The sequence below is a fragment of the Megascapheus bottae genome, unplaced genomic scaffold (genome assembly GCF_031878675.1).
Source record: "Megascapheus bottae isolate mThoBot1 unplaced genomic scaffold, mThoBot2.hap1 HAP1_SCAFFOLD_45, whole genome shotgun sequence".
Taxonomy (NCBI): domain Eukaryota; kingdom Metazoa; phylum Chordata; class Mammalia; order Rodentia; family Geomyidae; genus Megascapheus; species Megascapheus bottae.
Genome location: NW_028327483.1, coordinates 3083890 through 3100686, shown reverse-complemented (window position 1 = coordinate 3100686; position 16797 = coordinate 3083890).

Here is a 16797-nt window from a genome sequence, read left to right as displayed (position 1 = left end):
AAACTCCCAACACCGATACAGTATTTATAAATAGTAATCATCATCATATCAATATACCCTTTCTCCTACAAAGAATGTACACTTACGTATGTGTGTAATGCTTTTTTATATTTCACCAATACTTCTGTGATTTTCCCACTTGCATTTTTTACAGATGATAGCACAGATGTTCATCAGGAAAAAAAAATAGGATACAGAAACCTAACAACGTCCTAGTAGATCAATGTCAAAAATATGTGCAAGATGGCCTGGGAGTTTGATCTAGTGATAGCGTGCTTGGCTACCATACAAAAAGACTCGGGTTTGATTCCTCAGTACCACATACTTAGAAAACGCTGGAAGTGGTGCTGTGGCTCTGTGGGACAGCTATAACCTAAAGGAAGCCCAAGAACAATGCTCAGGCCCTGAGGTCAAGCCCCAGGACTATCAAAAACAAAATGTTCAAGAGGCAAAATGGAGAAGGCACTGTGAAGCAAAATGGCTTGTGAATGATGAGGGGAATAGTGGCAGTTAAGGATGGATCTTACCTAAGAAAGGCTCCTTGAGCCTGAGACCTGGCTGGTAGCTGGGCCTTGTTAAAGTCATTGGGATCTGACAAACAAGGATTGCTGTTTACTACAACCATATATATATTGTGAGGTTGTAGGGGAGATTCAACCTCCAGTATGTCTTTGGTGAGGTCTTCTCTGCGCTAGGAACTTTGGTCATTGGGCCCTGAGAGGTGACCCTACGTCCCTCACAATGCAACAGAATATGGAACCCTGGTAACCAAGACACTGTAACTGACAACCAGCTAAAGCCAGCTCACTTGGCCTGTGGATCAGGAGGAAGAAAGATGTTGCTGTGCTATTGCCAAAGTTTAGGAGACTTGGGTCTCAGGCATGAAAGATGTGGATGCCTCACTCAAAGATGTAGATGCTTGATTAGTGCCAAGACACGAATCCTGTGCATCATGCCTTTGTCTAGGAAGAAAGCAAGCAAAATCCAGGGCAACTCAGACAGGGTATATTCCTGAGAGGAAACCTAACTTCACCCCATCATCCACCCCCCACACCACAACCTTCTTTTTGCTTTCAAGTGTCTATAGGTAGAGGAGAGCTTGTGGTGTTTTCAATCTACTCTATCCCAATTCCTCAGTGTGAAGTGTGCTCCCATTTCTGTGTTTGAAAGATCCATTCTTTTTGCCACCATATTGTGATGGTGAGTCAGCTCAGACTCTGAATGAGCCTTGTAACCTATGGATCCTGGAGGAAGGCCTGTTGGCCATGCTGTTGGTAAAACTGATCCCTGCTTACCAGAAAGGTGATCTCTTTTATGTGAGAAATGTCCTTCACAATTTCAGACAGTGGGGGACAATGGAGCAGTTGCTGGAAATTTTCTTCAAAAAGTGAGTGTTCCTCCTCCAACCACAGGCTTGCTCAGCCCCTCCTCCCCGAGTCTTGGAATACTTGGCACGTCTCTGAGACTGTTTTGTTTGCTGCGGTGTTCACAGGGGAGCTTAGCATGATACAAGTGCACAAGCTGGCTACTTTATTAGGACTGGGCCTCCATGCCATTTCATTCCCTCACAAGGTCCTGGAGTCTCAACAGTGTGCATACTGAGAAGTTGGATTTCAGGCATGAGTGAGTGGCACCCAATTGCAGCCCTCACTTAGGTGAGGTCCTGTGAAATCCAATTTCCAGGAGGAAATAAGGTTTCAGTAGCAATGACAGAGGCCTGTGAAGTACTGGAGACAGAGGAAAGGCTGGGGGCTTAATTACTTTTGAGCCATCTGGGAGGGATTGTGTTAGCTTTGCTCAAAGCATTTACATTTTGGTGTGTAGTCCAGTCCTGCCACTTGAACCACTATTGGCAGTGATTAGGGGATCCGCAAGTTCTGCCCAGAAAAGGGGCTTGAGGGGACTGAGGGAGAGAATGGAGGCGAGGAAAGCTACGCTTGGCACTGATGGTATCACGAAAGAGGTTGTGAGAGGCTCTGGGAGTCTGTGCTAGTGCCCTTTTTGTGCTGATGGTTATGGAGGGTGAGAGCAGAGCAATGAAACCCTAGTGGTTGTTTCTTCCTCCCGTGCTGGAGAAAGACATGTTCCTTCTTCCAGCGGTGGGACTTCCAGTGTGCCCCGCGGTGGCCTGACCACAGCCCCCCTGTGACCCTTCTCCGCTCGTCATCAGGCCTAACAGCACGCTTCTTACTGAGAGGAAGAGTTCTTGTGTGCTCTCTGTCTAGTTAGGCCTCTCCAGCCTGGTAACACTCCACCAGTCACATTCCAGAAGGTCTCGGTTGGCTTGCTAACCTGTCACCTCACACCAACAGCCTTTCCCTGTGGCCCATAGTACCTGCCCAAGCAGGTGCCACTGGGCCTCAGTCTCTTGATCCAGGCTCACCCTCAGCCAACCTGTCACTGCACTGCCTCAACTGTCCACTAGATGTGGCCCCAGAGCCCTGCAGCCTGGCCTACTGTATGCCAGACATGAGTCTGAGAACTTGGGTCTTAACATGCAGAAGCTAACACCATTTGGGCCTCTGCCCACTCCCCTGCCATGTCCCTCTCTCCGAGCTTGCTAGCACCAGCCTGGCATCCTGGTTTCCCCAGGAATGATCGCTAGCATATTTTAGCAACTGACCACTCCGCAACACACAACTTAGAGTTGTAAGCAGGAACCTATGCAAGGACAGCACCCCAGGGACAGAGAGTTAGAGAGAGGTAGAGGGAGTGGGAGGCGAAAAGCAAGACTGACTTACTACTCCTGTGATAACCAAAGAAGTTTTAGCTTCATTTTGTTTCTTAGACTCACTTGGTCGGAGTCTCACTTCAGCCTCTGAGAGCTAGGCCTCTGTATGCAGCCCTTGCTGGCTGTTATATCAGTTATTTTCAAGGCAACTGCTCTACCACCTGAGCCACTGCACCAGTTCTGGCTTTCTGGTAATTAAATGGAGATGATAATCTCACAGACTGTGCTGCCTGTGTGGGCTTTGACCTATGATCCTCAGATCTCAGTCTCCTGAGATTACAGGTTTGAGCTACCAGCTCATACTTTCTGGAGGAGGGGAACCCAGAGCATTCCAGAAAGAAATGCGATTGGGAGTGGCAAGAATGGAATCTACATGAATGGATTTCAGCTCACCTTGTAGTGGGTGTGGAGCCTGTGGCCTGTGTACGCATCTGTGTGTGGGAAATTCATGTGTGAATATATGAGAATTGTGGGTATGTGTGTGTATGTGTGTGTGTGTACAAGCTAAGGTGTGTGATGTACGCATGCATGTGTGTGTCAGGTATCAGTGTGTGAGTGCGTTGGTGGTGTATCGCAGGTGATGTGACTGTGTATTGTTATTACCAAGTCAGAAGATAGAGGATAATTTAGCCATTGGCATGAGTGATAAGTGGTGTGTGTGTGTGTGTGTGTGTGTGTGTGTGTGTGTGTGTGTGTGTGTGTGTGTATAGGCCTGTAGGTGATACAACCGAAAGCCTGGACTTTAACCTGACAGCCATCCAGAGATGCATGATTTCTGGCAGGAAGCAATTACATTTATGTTCAGCAGGATCTTCCCAGCTGCCAAAGGAAAGTTGTCATGAGGGGCCAGGCTGAGTTAGAGCAGGTTGCTGTCATCACTGGGATGGGAGACACCAGCATGCCCTGCAGGTACAGAGAAATGCATTCACTGAGTGAAAACACAGAAACCCTGACTTCCTGAAAGAAAGGAAGGTGTCTGTGTCTGCTCTCCTGGCTGAGGTGACCAATGCCACCCTTCCTGAGCATTCATAATTCACCACCCAATCCCTGCTATGCTGGGTTCTTAGTGTTATCTCACAGGAATTTTTTTTGTCAGTACTGGAGCTTGAACTGAGGGCCTGGGCACTGGCCTTAGAAACTTTTTGCTCAAGTCTAACGCACAGCAACACTTCTGGCTTTTTCTTTGTATGTGGTTCAGAGGAATCCAACCCAGGCCTTCTTGCATGGTAGTTTAGGCATTTATCCTGGTCCCTCACAAGATATTTCTGTGGTCACTTCTTTTCTTTTTGTGGGTCATAGGCTTGAACTTGGGCTGAGCACTGTCCCTGAGTTCTTCAGCTCAAGGCTACCACCCCACCCTTCAAGAGGTTTATTGGAGATAAGAGTCTTGGGTCTTTTTGTGCCTGGACTGACTTTGAACCTTGATCCTCAGATCTCAGCTTCTTGAATAGCTAGGATGACAGGTGTGAGCCACCATGCCTGACTCTGGCCATTTCTTCACTTACATTGCATCCCCCAGCTCATTTCTCTGGATGGCCTTGCTCTTGAAGCCAGCCTCTTATTCTGCATTGACCTCACAAACTCCTCTTTCTAGAGCCAACCTTCCCCCTTGTGCTGGGGTCCAGAGCTCTGACCTAGGCCCATTCAGAAGGACAAAGGAAGTGGATACAACTTTGGAAATATAAGCAGAACAACATCACAGTTGGAAAGGCTGACCAGAGGATAGCTGGAGTGGTAGAATGCTCTGGGTTCAATTTCTAGCACCACAAAAAAGGTTAAAAAAGGTAATGAGTAGGTGTTGATGACACTTTGGATCAATATCTATAGCTTTGGATGACAGAACTGGGGAGAGAAAAGGCCATCATAGCTGCAGAGGACATGGAGGCCATAGCTTCAAGTTGCCAGAGATTTTAATCTGTTTGTATGTGGAAGGGAGAAACTAGAGGAGAATGGAAATTCACAGGTGAGAAAGGCCACTGGGGGGGTGCACCTGACAGAAGGAAGAGCCTCTCTCACCCCTTCCTGGAGGACAGGAGCCAGGTGGGTGTCAGGTGATGGGAACCCATTCCGTGGAATCCAGACCCCTAGATTCCATTGTCTCTGTAAAAAGGACCTTCAAAGATGGCGGGGGCAGGGAGGGGGCACAACACCGTGCCCTGGAGGAGGAATGAGGAGGGGAACCCATTGCCTCCTGGATGATACTGTGGGCTGAGTGGCACTGGCAGAAGCAAGAGCCGAGCTGTGGCTTCTCTTGTGGTGTCAGGTGGCCTGGGGCAGACAGCGCAGCAGGCATTGGGGCCTTGAGGGGCTTCGTTTTCCTGCTGGCAGAGAGCCATGGAAGCCAGGAAGGCTGTCAGATAGGAAGACAACATATAGTGTTCTAGGGACCTGGAAAGGCTCCAAGACCGGGGGGCTGGCACAGATCTTCCAAGCAAAACCGAGGTACAACTGGGAGTCAGAACCAGCAATCTGAGTGGGGGAATTAACTGAAGAAAGAAGTGCCAGGATGCAGAACTTGGTGCTTATGGAGCAGACAGAGGTTAAGCCAAGACAGGATCCAAAGTGCAGGACCCCCTGCTCTTCCCCGCCTGGAATCCAACTAGGCTTTCCCTACCAGACAGAGGGCTGGGCTGCCACACACACCACACAGCCACTGCCCAAAACAGAGGCTCCTTCCCCTGACCAGCCAGGCCTGGCTTCTCCACACACCCTTCAAGGCAGGGGGCAGAGGGGTAGGCGGCACGAAGCATGGCACAGGCAACCAGGACAGGTGTCGAGGAGACAGGTGTGGTGGCAGCAGGGACAGAGCCGCAGGACTCCACCTGTCAGGATGTTGGCCTGCTGTCCATCCTCCCCTCCAAACCTCCCCTCCTCTCCTCTCTTCCCCTCTCCTCCTGCTCTCCTTTCTCTCCACCTCTGCTCTCTTCTCCTCCTCTCCCCTCCACTCTCCTCCTCTATCCTCCTCTCCTCACCTGCTCTCCTCCCCTCCTCTCCTGCTCTCCTCCTCTTTCCTCACCTGCTCTCCTCTCCTGCACTACTCTCCTGCTCTCTTCTCTGTTCTCCTCTCCTTTCCTCTCCCCACCTGCCCTCCTCTACCCTCCCTGTGAAAGCAGTGTTGAGCCTGGAGGGTGAACATGGATTCCAGCAGGAACTCCATCCACTGAATTTATTCCTCACCCCAGACCTCCGGTGCCCTGGGAGGCGTGGCAGCCCTCCCCATGCAGGAGCAGCACTCCAGCAGTGGCTCCAGGTACCACAATAACGCTGGGAGGGTCGTCGTCCTTAGCGGTCCCATTGAAGACACCGAGGACACATCAACACAGCCAGGAGAGTCCTCCTCCAGTCCTCATCCCTCAGGACCTCCTCTTCCTCCCCCTCAAGACCTCCTCCTCCTCCTCATGACCTCCTACTCCTCATCAACACCTCCTCCTCCTCAGGACCTCTTCCTCCTCCTTCTTGCCCTAAATCTTCACTTTCCAGATCAGAGCTGCCCTCACTCACCAGATTTCCACTCATCTTTGGTCCTCCTCAATGTCTGTCCAGACTGCATAACTCGCCCTGGAGTTCCTTGAGCCAGCTCTGCCCTGAAGTCCCGCCCCCGGACCCCCACCCCTAGGCTTGGCCAGGCCCTGCCCTCAGCCAGTCTGCTCCCTCCACCACCAGCAGAGCTCCAGCTTGGTGCCTCCTGCAGGGCTGTGGCTCAAGTAGTAGAACACCAACCTGGGTGAAAATGCTTAGGGACAATGTGTAGGTCCTGTGTCCAAGCCCCACACAGACAGACAGACACACACATTGTCTTGTGTCCAAGCCTCACACAGACAGGCAGACACACACAAGGCCCTGTGACAAAGCCAAAGACAAACAGACACACAATGTCCTGCGTCCAAGCACCAGACAGACACACACAAACAAGGCTCTGTGTCCAAGCCCCACACAGACAGACAGACAGACAATGTCCTGCGTCCAAGCCTCACACAGACAGACACACATACACAGTGTCCTGCGTCCAAGCCTCACACGGAGATAGACAGACGGACACACAATATCCTGTGTCCAAGCCCCAGACAGACAGACAATGTCCTGTGACCAAGTCCTACACAGACAGACAGACACACACAATGTCCTGTGTCCAAGCCCCACATAGACAGATAGACACAATGTCCTCTGTCCAAGCCCTGGACGGACACACACACACACACACACACACACACACACACACACACACACACACACACACACACAATGTCCTGCATCCAAGCCCCACACAGATAGGCCTGAAATCCCTCAAAGGTAGGCTCGGAGGTTCCTCCTCTCTAGTGACAGGGTAGCCTTTTGCTAGAGTTCCCACCCTGAGAAGCATCCACACTTCCCAGCCACACATCACAGCCCCCCTCCGGAGGTGGGGGAACTCTGGGGACTCTAACAGGGGCTTTGGGACTCCAGAGGCTGTGAAAGCCACAGCACCCCATGGCGGAGACACAAACTGCTATCCTAATGCATGTAACCTCAATTCATGTTTCCTAACATTAACTTTACAGAAAAATAGTTCACTGCACATCAAATCTCCCACTTAAAAGATATGCTCTAATGACCTTGAGCATATGTAGATGTGTACAAACATCATCACAAATACCAATCACTTCTGTCACTTCAGAAACAAGTATCGTGTTTAGCCTTCACTGCTACCCTCCCGGAATCTCCTGTTTTTGTGAATCTACCAATCATAGGTAGTTAAGAATGAAGTATTTTATAACTGAGGTATTTTATGGATGGATTCTTTTTTCCCCCCTGTTGTGGGGCTTGAACTCTGGTCCTGGACCTGGTGTTGTCCCTGAGCTCTTCAGCTCAATGCTAACACTGAATGCTAACACTTGAGCCTCAGCACCACTACTGGTTTTCTGATGATTCACTAGAGGTGAGTCGCAGTCTCTCATGCCCGGACTGGCTTTGAACTTCGATCCTCAGATCTCAGCCTCCTGAGTAGGCAGGATTACAGGCATGAGCCACTGCACCTGGCAGGATTCTTTCACTTAGCATCATGTTTTTAAGTATTATGCTAGAGCTTGATTCAGTATTCTTGGCCAGAGTAGGGAGATCTGGGGGCCTTATATCTGGATAATGTTCCATTCTCAAAGTATTTTTAAAGTTCTGTTGTGATTGTTTTTCTTTCTGGTTTAGAAGTTAGAGTTTGAACTCAGGGACTTGTGCTTGTTAAACAAGCACTGCCCATCGTCTCTCACCCATGTTTTTCAGATACAAGGTCTTGTACTTTGCCTAGGAAAAGCTTTGGATTACCACCCAGCCCCTATGCATGCAGCCACACCTCTGTCCACCGCACAGCTGGGAATCCAGGCACATGCCACCTCACTCTGATTGTTCTCTGACATAAGATTTCATAAAAGTTTGGCCTAGGCTGATCTTGAACTGTGATCCTACTACTTCAACTTTCCAAGTGCTGGAATTCCAGGCATAAGTCACTGTTTCTGGTTCCTGTTGTGATTTTTTATGCTAATTTTTTTGAGTTCCTGGACCAAAAAAAAAATGAGATTTTACAGGTAGAGCTGGTAGTTCACACCTGTAACCCTAGCAAGTCAGGAGGCTGAGATCTGAGGATTTTGGTTCAAAGCCAGACAGGAAAGAAAAGTCTGTGAGTTTCTCCAATTAAACACTAGAAAACAGAATGTGCAGCTCAAACTCATGAAGCAAAAAAGCTCAGGGATAGCCAGGAGTTCAAGCCCCAGACCCACAAAGAAGAAGAAAGGATTTCAGCCTCTCCTGTGTAGCTGGGGTTACAGGCATGAGCCACCAGCGCAGCCCTAAGGCAGCTCTGATGAACAAATGCCCCTCCTTGCTGTGCTGAACACTCACTCATCTGTATTGTCCTCTGCTCTGTAGCAATCTTCAATTAATTCTATCTTGTATCTTGGTATGGTTATCCAGCATTCTTTTGGTTCCAATTACATAGACTGTATTTTTGTTCTATTTTACATCAATCCATGTGTGAATTTGGGACTAAAACATATGTCCGCATTCCCTAGGTCATGAGTGATTTTGTGGGGGATGGTTCTTTAGTTGGTTTTATTTTTTCATTGTGCCTTTTGATTAGAAACTTTGATCCATATAAAGGAAAAGAGGACAGAAAAAAGAAAAAACTCATACCTGTGGTCTTGTTTTATTTTGTTTTTTGGTGGTGATGCTGTGCCCAGCCCCCAATGTTGCCAGGCAGATACTTTGTCACTTGAACCATGCCCAATCTTGTATGTCTTATTTATTTATCAATTTCTCCTTTGCCATGTGAGCCACATCCTGACCTTGTATGTTTTATGTCTTATTTATTTCTCAGTTTCTCCTTTATTGTCCCCTGTATTTGGCTGATTTAATTCTGCCTTTCTCTGTAGACTTCTACTTTTCCTATTGTTGTTGTTTTTGGCCAGTCCTGAGCTTGAATTCAGGGCTGGGCATTGTCATTGGACAGGTTTTGCTCAAGGCTAGCACTCTGCCTCTTAGCCACAGCACTACCTCTGGTTCTTTCTGTGTATGTGGTTCTGAGGAATGGAACCCAGAGCTTTTCTTGTGCTAATCAAGCACTCTACACTTGGCCTGCTCCCAGCCCCACTATCGGTCAAGCACTCTACCAGTAGGCACCACTCCGGCCCTAGTGAGGTAGCACTGAGCCACACTCCCTTCAATTACCTGGTGGTAAATTGGAGATAACAGTCTCACAACTTTCCTAACCATGCAGAAGACTTGGGTTGGATTCCTCAGTACCACATACATAGAATACACAGAAGTAGGTGGGGCTGTGGCACATGTTGTAGAGTACTAGTGTTGAAAAAGTGCAAGAAGTATGTTCAGGCCCTGAGTTGAAGCCCATGACTTGCAAAAATAAAAACAAACAAGCAAACAAACAAACAAAAAACGAGTCACCTCCTCAGTGTCATTGAAAGATATCACTTGACAGCTTTTTCTCACCACAGAAAAACTAGAAACAACGTGCAGCAAAACTGCACTCAACTTAGACCATAACATTTTGTAATCTGCTAAAACGTCAAGTCATCTTTATCTGATTTAGGAACATATTCCTGAAGCTCAATGCGTCTTGCTTTTAAGGCCTGGATACCCTTAGTTTCAAAACATGGAAATGTAAAACCAAGTGAGAAATAAAAAGCAAATCATCAGAGAGCCATTCTTTTTCTCTTTCTTTCTTTCTTTCTTTCTTTCTTTCTTTCTTTCTTTCTTTCTTTCTTTTTGTGCTGTTGACAATGAACAGGAGATTCTGGAAGTATGCCTGCAAAAGAAGGAAAAGGAGGTAGTCAGAATCTGTGATTTTGCCCCAGATTTTCCTGCTCTAAACATTATACATGGGCTGGAGAAGCATAAAACCTTCTTTTGAGAGAATAATCTTTTGTGTCTCAAATAGACCATTAAACTCTCCTCCAAAGAAGAATCCACACTCCATTAGTTGGTAGATATATACTATAGAGCAATTCGTTTCCATGTTAATATACAAACAGAATTAATTTTAAAATAATTTTCCATAAAAATAATTGAAACAAAAAAAATCCCCACATCTTCACTAAAAGTAGTTATGACTGAAATACACTTAAGGATGTATGAACTATTTTTCCATTAATGTAAAAGTATCTTAGGGTTGCATTGAGCATTTGTACTCTAATTCATTTATTTACATATTTAAATAACATGTTATAACAACATTTCTCACCCAAAGTTAATGCAGGAAAAAATAATAATAGTTGTCAAGTGGAACATTTGACAGTATTCAAATATTGAGTGTTCGCTTGTGCAATGACTTGCAATGCGTCATTTAACCTGCTTTGGCCAACGGGACATCAATAAAGAGGATATAAACCCTGGTTTGAGAATTCCCTAATGCTTACATTCTTAAATATTCATGTGAAGAATTTGATCATCCTGCTAGAGATACAGAACCAAATAAAGATGTAACATAAAAAAAACTGCTCATAGGAGTGGCACAAGCCTAAAAAAACCATCCTCAGCCAAGGCACCAGAAGATTAAAATTTTATGTGACTTCAATAATCTTGGCCAGGAGTTTGGCTTAGCAGTGAATTGCTTGCCCATATGCAGGAAGACCAAGGTTCGATTCCTTGCTATCACATACATAGATAAGCCAAAGTGCTGCTGTGGCTCAAGTGGTAGAGCTCTAGCCTTGAGAAAGTACAAGAACAGTGCTGAGGCCCTGAGTTCAAGCCCAGGACTGGCAAAAAAGTCTTAACACAAAAAATACGAAGCTGAGGACACCCCAAAATGTAGATCCATAAAATTTAAAAAACAAAAATTAAGAAGGGATATCAAGGTTTGTTTGCTTGTACTCTGTAGACTTCAGTTAGATCGTGTTGGGAAACCCAATAGGAATCATTTTAAAACAAAGTTAACATATTAATTGTGGGTTTTTGTACATCAAAAAAATGGTTTCTGCCAAGTGCTAAAGGCTCATCTCTGGAATCCTAGCTACTCAGGAGGCTGAGATAAGAGGATCATGGTTCAAAGCCAGCCTGGGCAAAGTCCATGAGACTCTTTATCTCCTATGAACAACTAAAATACCAGATGTGGTGCTATGGCTCAAACTGGTGGAGCACTAGCCTTGAGCTGACGAGCTCAGGGATAGCACCCAGGTCAAGAGTTCACTAGCACAAGGATGTTCATTGCAGCACTATTTACTAGAGCAAAGATATGGAACCAACCCAGATGACCCTCCGTTGATGAGTAGATTAAAAAGATACGGTATTTTTACAAAATGGAATTTTATGCTGCTATTAGGAAGACTGACATCGCCCCATTTGTAAAGAAATGGAAAGACTTAGAAAAAATCATATTAAGTGAAGTAAGCTAGACTCAAAGGAACATAGGTTCAATGGTTTCGCTCATTTGTCCTAATCAGTAGAAACCTTGGGCTCTCCTAGAATAGATTTACAACAGAACAAAACCTAGATACATAAGGATATATAGAATGAAAAAGGACCTCCAGGATATAGAAACAAGAGCCACATAATGATTGATGCTTGCTTTTTTTAATTTTGCTTTTGATAATTATTTATTTTTATACATTTTTAATAATAACAGTTTTCAGAATATACAAGAAAAATTAAGAAAAATATTTGTCTTATACTGAAGTGAATATTTCTTTGGTATAGAAATTATATCATAGAGTTGGGGGACAGAAGATGGCACAGAGACAATAGAGATGCTGCCTAGCTCTCTCTTATAAAAAGAGAACCAGGGAGTCCCACGAGCCAATTACCTTAAGAAATCCACAACAACAAACTCAAAAGGCAACGGAGAAAGACTCCAAACGGAAATGAAATCCAGATAAAGCTCACATCCAACTTTCTCAAGGAATTCGGAACGCGAGGACCCCTCCCCTACACCTCCTCACCGGCTCTGAGCCTGGAAAAGTGGCGGCAGAGGGCGCCGGGCAGGCCAGCCCTGACTGCTGCAGAAACCAGCACAGGACTGGGCCAGCGAGCCTCAGAAGCAGCAAAATCCAGACGCGGAACCGGACAGCAAGCAGCAGAACCCAGACGCAGAACACAAGCTCTGAAATAGAAATGGCAATTAGAGAACTTCCACCTAAAAAAAGCCCAGGGACAGATAGATTCATAGCTGGATTCTATAAGGTCTTCAAAGCAGAGCTCACACCAATACTCCTCAAGCTCTTCAACGAAATTGAAAATGAAGGTTCTTTACCAAACTCATTCTATGAAGGCAGTATAACCCTCATTCCCAAACCAGACAGAGATTCATCAAAGAAAGAGAACTATAGACCTATTTCTTTGATGAACATCGATGCAAAACTTCTCAACAAAATACTGACCAACCGTCTACAACAACTCATCAAAAAAATTATACACTGTGATCAAACAGGATTCATCACAGGGAGGCAAAGCTGGTCCAACATACGCAAATCAATTAATATAATTCAACACATCAACAGGAGCAAGGACAAAAATCACATGATTGTCTCAATAGACGCGGAAAAGGCATTTGACAACACCCCTTTATGTTAAAAGCTCTGGAGAAACTAGGAATCCAAGGAACATTCCTCAGTGTAATAAAGGCTGTGTATGAGAAACCCACTGCTAGTATTACACTTAATAGTGAAAGTCTAAAGCCATTCCCTCTAAAACCAGGAATGAGAGAAGGATGCCCACTCTCTCCACTACTCTTTAACATAGTATTAGAATTCCTAGCCAGTGCAATAAAGAAAGAAGCAAGCATAAAGTGGATCCAGGTAGGTAAAGAGGAAGTAAAACTATCCCTCTTTGCAGATGACATGATTCTCTATTTAAAGAATTCTATAGACTCTACTCCCAAGCTCCTTGAGCTGATTCAAAACTTTGGAAGGGTAGCAGGCTATAAAATCAACCCTCAAAAATCAATTGCCTTCCTTTACGCCAACAGTGAGAGGAACGAGGCAATAATCAGGAAAGCAACTCCTTTTACAATAGCCTCAAAGAAAATAAAGTAACTAGGAATTAGCTTAACTAAAAATGTAAAGGAACTTTTTGATGAAAACTTTAAAACCCTAAAAAAGGAAATTAAAGCAGAACTAAGGAAATGGAAAAACCTCCCATGCTCCTGGATCGGAAGAATCAACATTGTGAAAATGACAAGCTTGCCAAGGGCTATCTACAAATTCAATGCAATACCCATCAATATCCCCATGTCATTCTTTAAAGAAAGAGAAGAGGCAATTCAAAATTTCATATGGAATAATAAAAGACCCCATATAGCAAAAACACTTCTTAGCAGAAAGAACAGTGCTGGAGGTATTTCAACTCCAAACTTTAGACTCTATTACAGAGCTATAATTCTCAAAACAGCTTGGTACTGGCACAAGAACAGGCCTGAAGACCAGTGGAAGAGAACTGAGGACACAGTTATTAAACCACAGACCTATGGCCATCTAATCTTTGACAAAGGAGGCAAAAAAATACAATGGAAGAAAGACAGCCTCTTCAACAAGTTGTGCTGGCAGAACTGGTTAAGCACCTTTAGAAAACTAAAGTTGGATCCTTCTTTGTCACCCTGCACTAGAATTAACTCCAAATGGATCAAAGACCTGGAGGTAAAAGCTGACACACTGAAAACTTTACAAGAAGGAATAGGAGATACACTAGACCTCCTTGGCACAGGTCCTTGGCACCTCACTCCAGTTAGAATGGCCAGGATTAGGAAAATGAATAATAACAGATGCTGGAGGGGATATGGCCAGGAGGGATCACTACTACACTGTTGGTGGGAGTGCAAACTTATTCAACCACTATGGAAAGCAATATGGCAGTGCTTCAAAAGGCTAAACATAGAATTCCCCTATGATCCAGCAATTGCACTACTTGGCATTTACCCAAACATCTAGAATCTAGGGCATACTAAATCCACTAGCACAACAATGTTAATTGCAGCATTATTCACCATAGCAAACATATGGAACCAACCTAGATGTCCCTCAATTGATGAGTGGATCAACAAGCTGTGGTATTTGTACACAATGAAATTCGATGCTGCTGTCAGAAAAAAATGACATCGACCCATTTGTCAGGAAATGGAAAGACTTAGAAAAAGATCATGTGAAGTGAAGTAAGCCAGACTCAAAGGAACTTAGGTTCAATGGTTTCCCTCATTCGTCATAATCAGTAGAAACCTTGGGCTCTACTAGCAGAGATCTGCAATAGAGTAAAACCTTGATACATAAGGCCATATAGTATGAAGCTAATTGATAGGACCTCCAGGATATTGAAACAAAAGCCATATAACGAATGATTGTTGTACTTAATGTACTATGTTATCTCTCATCTCCTTTGCTGTCCCTTGGATATCTCATATTGTTGTAGTATGTCACTTTGTTAACTGATATATTGAATTTTTTTGTATTTGGTTATTTGAAATTTGATAGGGAAGAGGGGAAAACAAAGTGGGGGGTTGGGGGGAGGGTAATGGGTACCAAGACATGTGAAAGGGTATCAATGTGTGTGAATTAATGCATCTTCTATCTGGAAAATATCATGTAACCCTTTTATTAATTACAATGAAAACAAAAGAAAAAAAAGTACTGTAATCCTAGCTAATCAAGATAAGCTGAGATCTGAGGATTCCAGTTTAAAATCAGTCATGCAATAAATTCTGTAACACTCTTACCTCAATTAACCAGCAAAAAAAACACAATGTTGGGTTGTGGTTAAAGTACCAGAGGCCTAAGCTTTGCATAAAAGTGCTAAGCGGTCACATCCAGGACATGAATCAAGCCCCGGCACTGGCTCAAACACACAAAAACTAACCCTGAGGCCAACACAGTACATGCACAGGTTTGGGAGGGATGCAGTTGGATGGGATGCTGATTTCATTTACCTAACATTTAATCTCAATGCTCTGTACAAAGCAGACCTCTCTGTAAAAAGTCCCAGATAAAAAAGCGTCCTCAAGATCAGCACATACATACTTATTTCCCAGTGCACATTTAAAATACAAACACAGTTCCAGGAATTTAGCCCAGTGTTAGAGTGCTTTCCTAGCCTTCACGAAGACTCAGATTCAATTCTTCCATATTGCATACAAAAAGCCAGAAATGGTACTGTGGTTCAAGTGGTAGAGCTCTAGCCTTGAGAAAGCCAAGAACAATGCCCAGGACTGGCAAAAACAAAACAAAAATAGTCTGTCAATGGGGCTGATGTGGCTTAGTGGTAAAATGCTTAGCATGCAGGAGGCCCTGGGTTCAATTCCTCAGTACGACATGAACGTACTCACACACTACCACAATATCACTCTACCACTAGGCCAACTCCAGTCCCATTGACAGTCTTGAACAACAAAAAAAATCTAATCTAGTGCTCTAGGTCCTGAGTTCAATCCCTAGTCCTGGTCCATTAGCACCTCAGAAGCCAAAACTGCAAAAATACCAAAACAAAAATGTGAAAATATAACTTTTCAACAAAATCCGATGAGACAACGTAGAGTATAGTTTGTTAAAGATTTGGTAGAAAAATGGTGGTAAAGAAAAAAACCCACCCAAATTCAACATGAGCTCATCTGATGCAAGAAACATGCCACCAAAAGAATTTTCCCTTGCCGGGTAGGGTGGTGCAACTCTATAATCCTAGCTACTCAGGAGGCTGTGATCTGAGGATTGCGGTTCAAAGCCAGTCCAAGTACTAATTTCATTGAGACTTTTGTAGACTTGGTGAGACAATTACACACCAGAAAATGGAAGTGGTGTATGTGGCTCAATGAGTAAGGCAGTATTATGGAAGTGAAGAGCTCAGGAACAACTCCCAGGTGCAGAGTTCGAGTCCCATGACTGTCAAAAAAATTCCACATTAAAGAGTTTTCCTTGGGCCGGGAGTTTGGCCTCCTGGTACAGTGCTTGCCTAGCATGCAGGAAGACCTGGGTTGGATTCCTCAATACCACATTCATAGAAAATGAAGGAAATGGTGTTGTGGCACAAGTGGTAGAGTGCTAGCCTTGAGAAAATGCAAGAATGCTCAGGCCCTGAGTTCAAGCCCCATGTCACTTCCTTAGTGTCATTGAAAGACATCGCTAGTGTGACAGCTTTTTCTCTCATCAGAAAAAGTAGAAACAATGTGCAGCAAATCTGTACTCAACTTAAACAGACTGTAATATTCAGAAATCTGCTAAAACTTCAAGTCATCTTTATCTAATTTAGAAACATATTCCTAAACTCAATGTGTATTGCTTTTAAGGCATGGATACCATTAGGTTCAAAACATGGAAATGTAAAACCAAATGAGAAATAAAAAGCAACTTACCAGCTTTTTTCTTTTTTTCTTTTTCTTTTTCTTTTTTCTTTTTTTTTTGCGGTTGACTGTGATCAAAAGATTCTGAAAGTATGGCTGCACAAGAAGGTAAATGAAGTAGTCAGAACCTGTGATTTTGCCCCAAATTTTCCTACTTTAAACATTATACATAGGCTGGAAAAGCATAAAGCCTTCTTATGAGAGAATAATCTTTTATGTCTCAAAAAGAGCATTAAACTCTCCACCAAAGATCAATCCACAGTCCATTAGATAA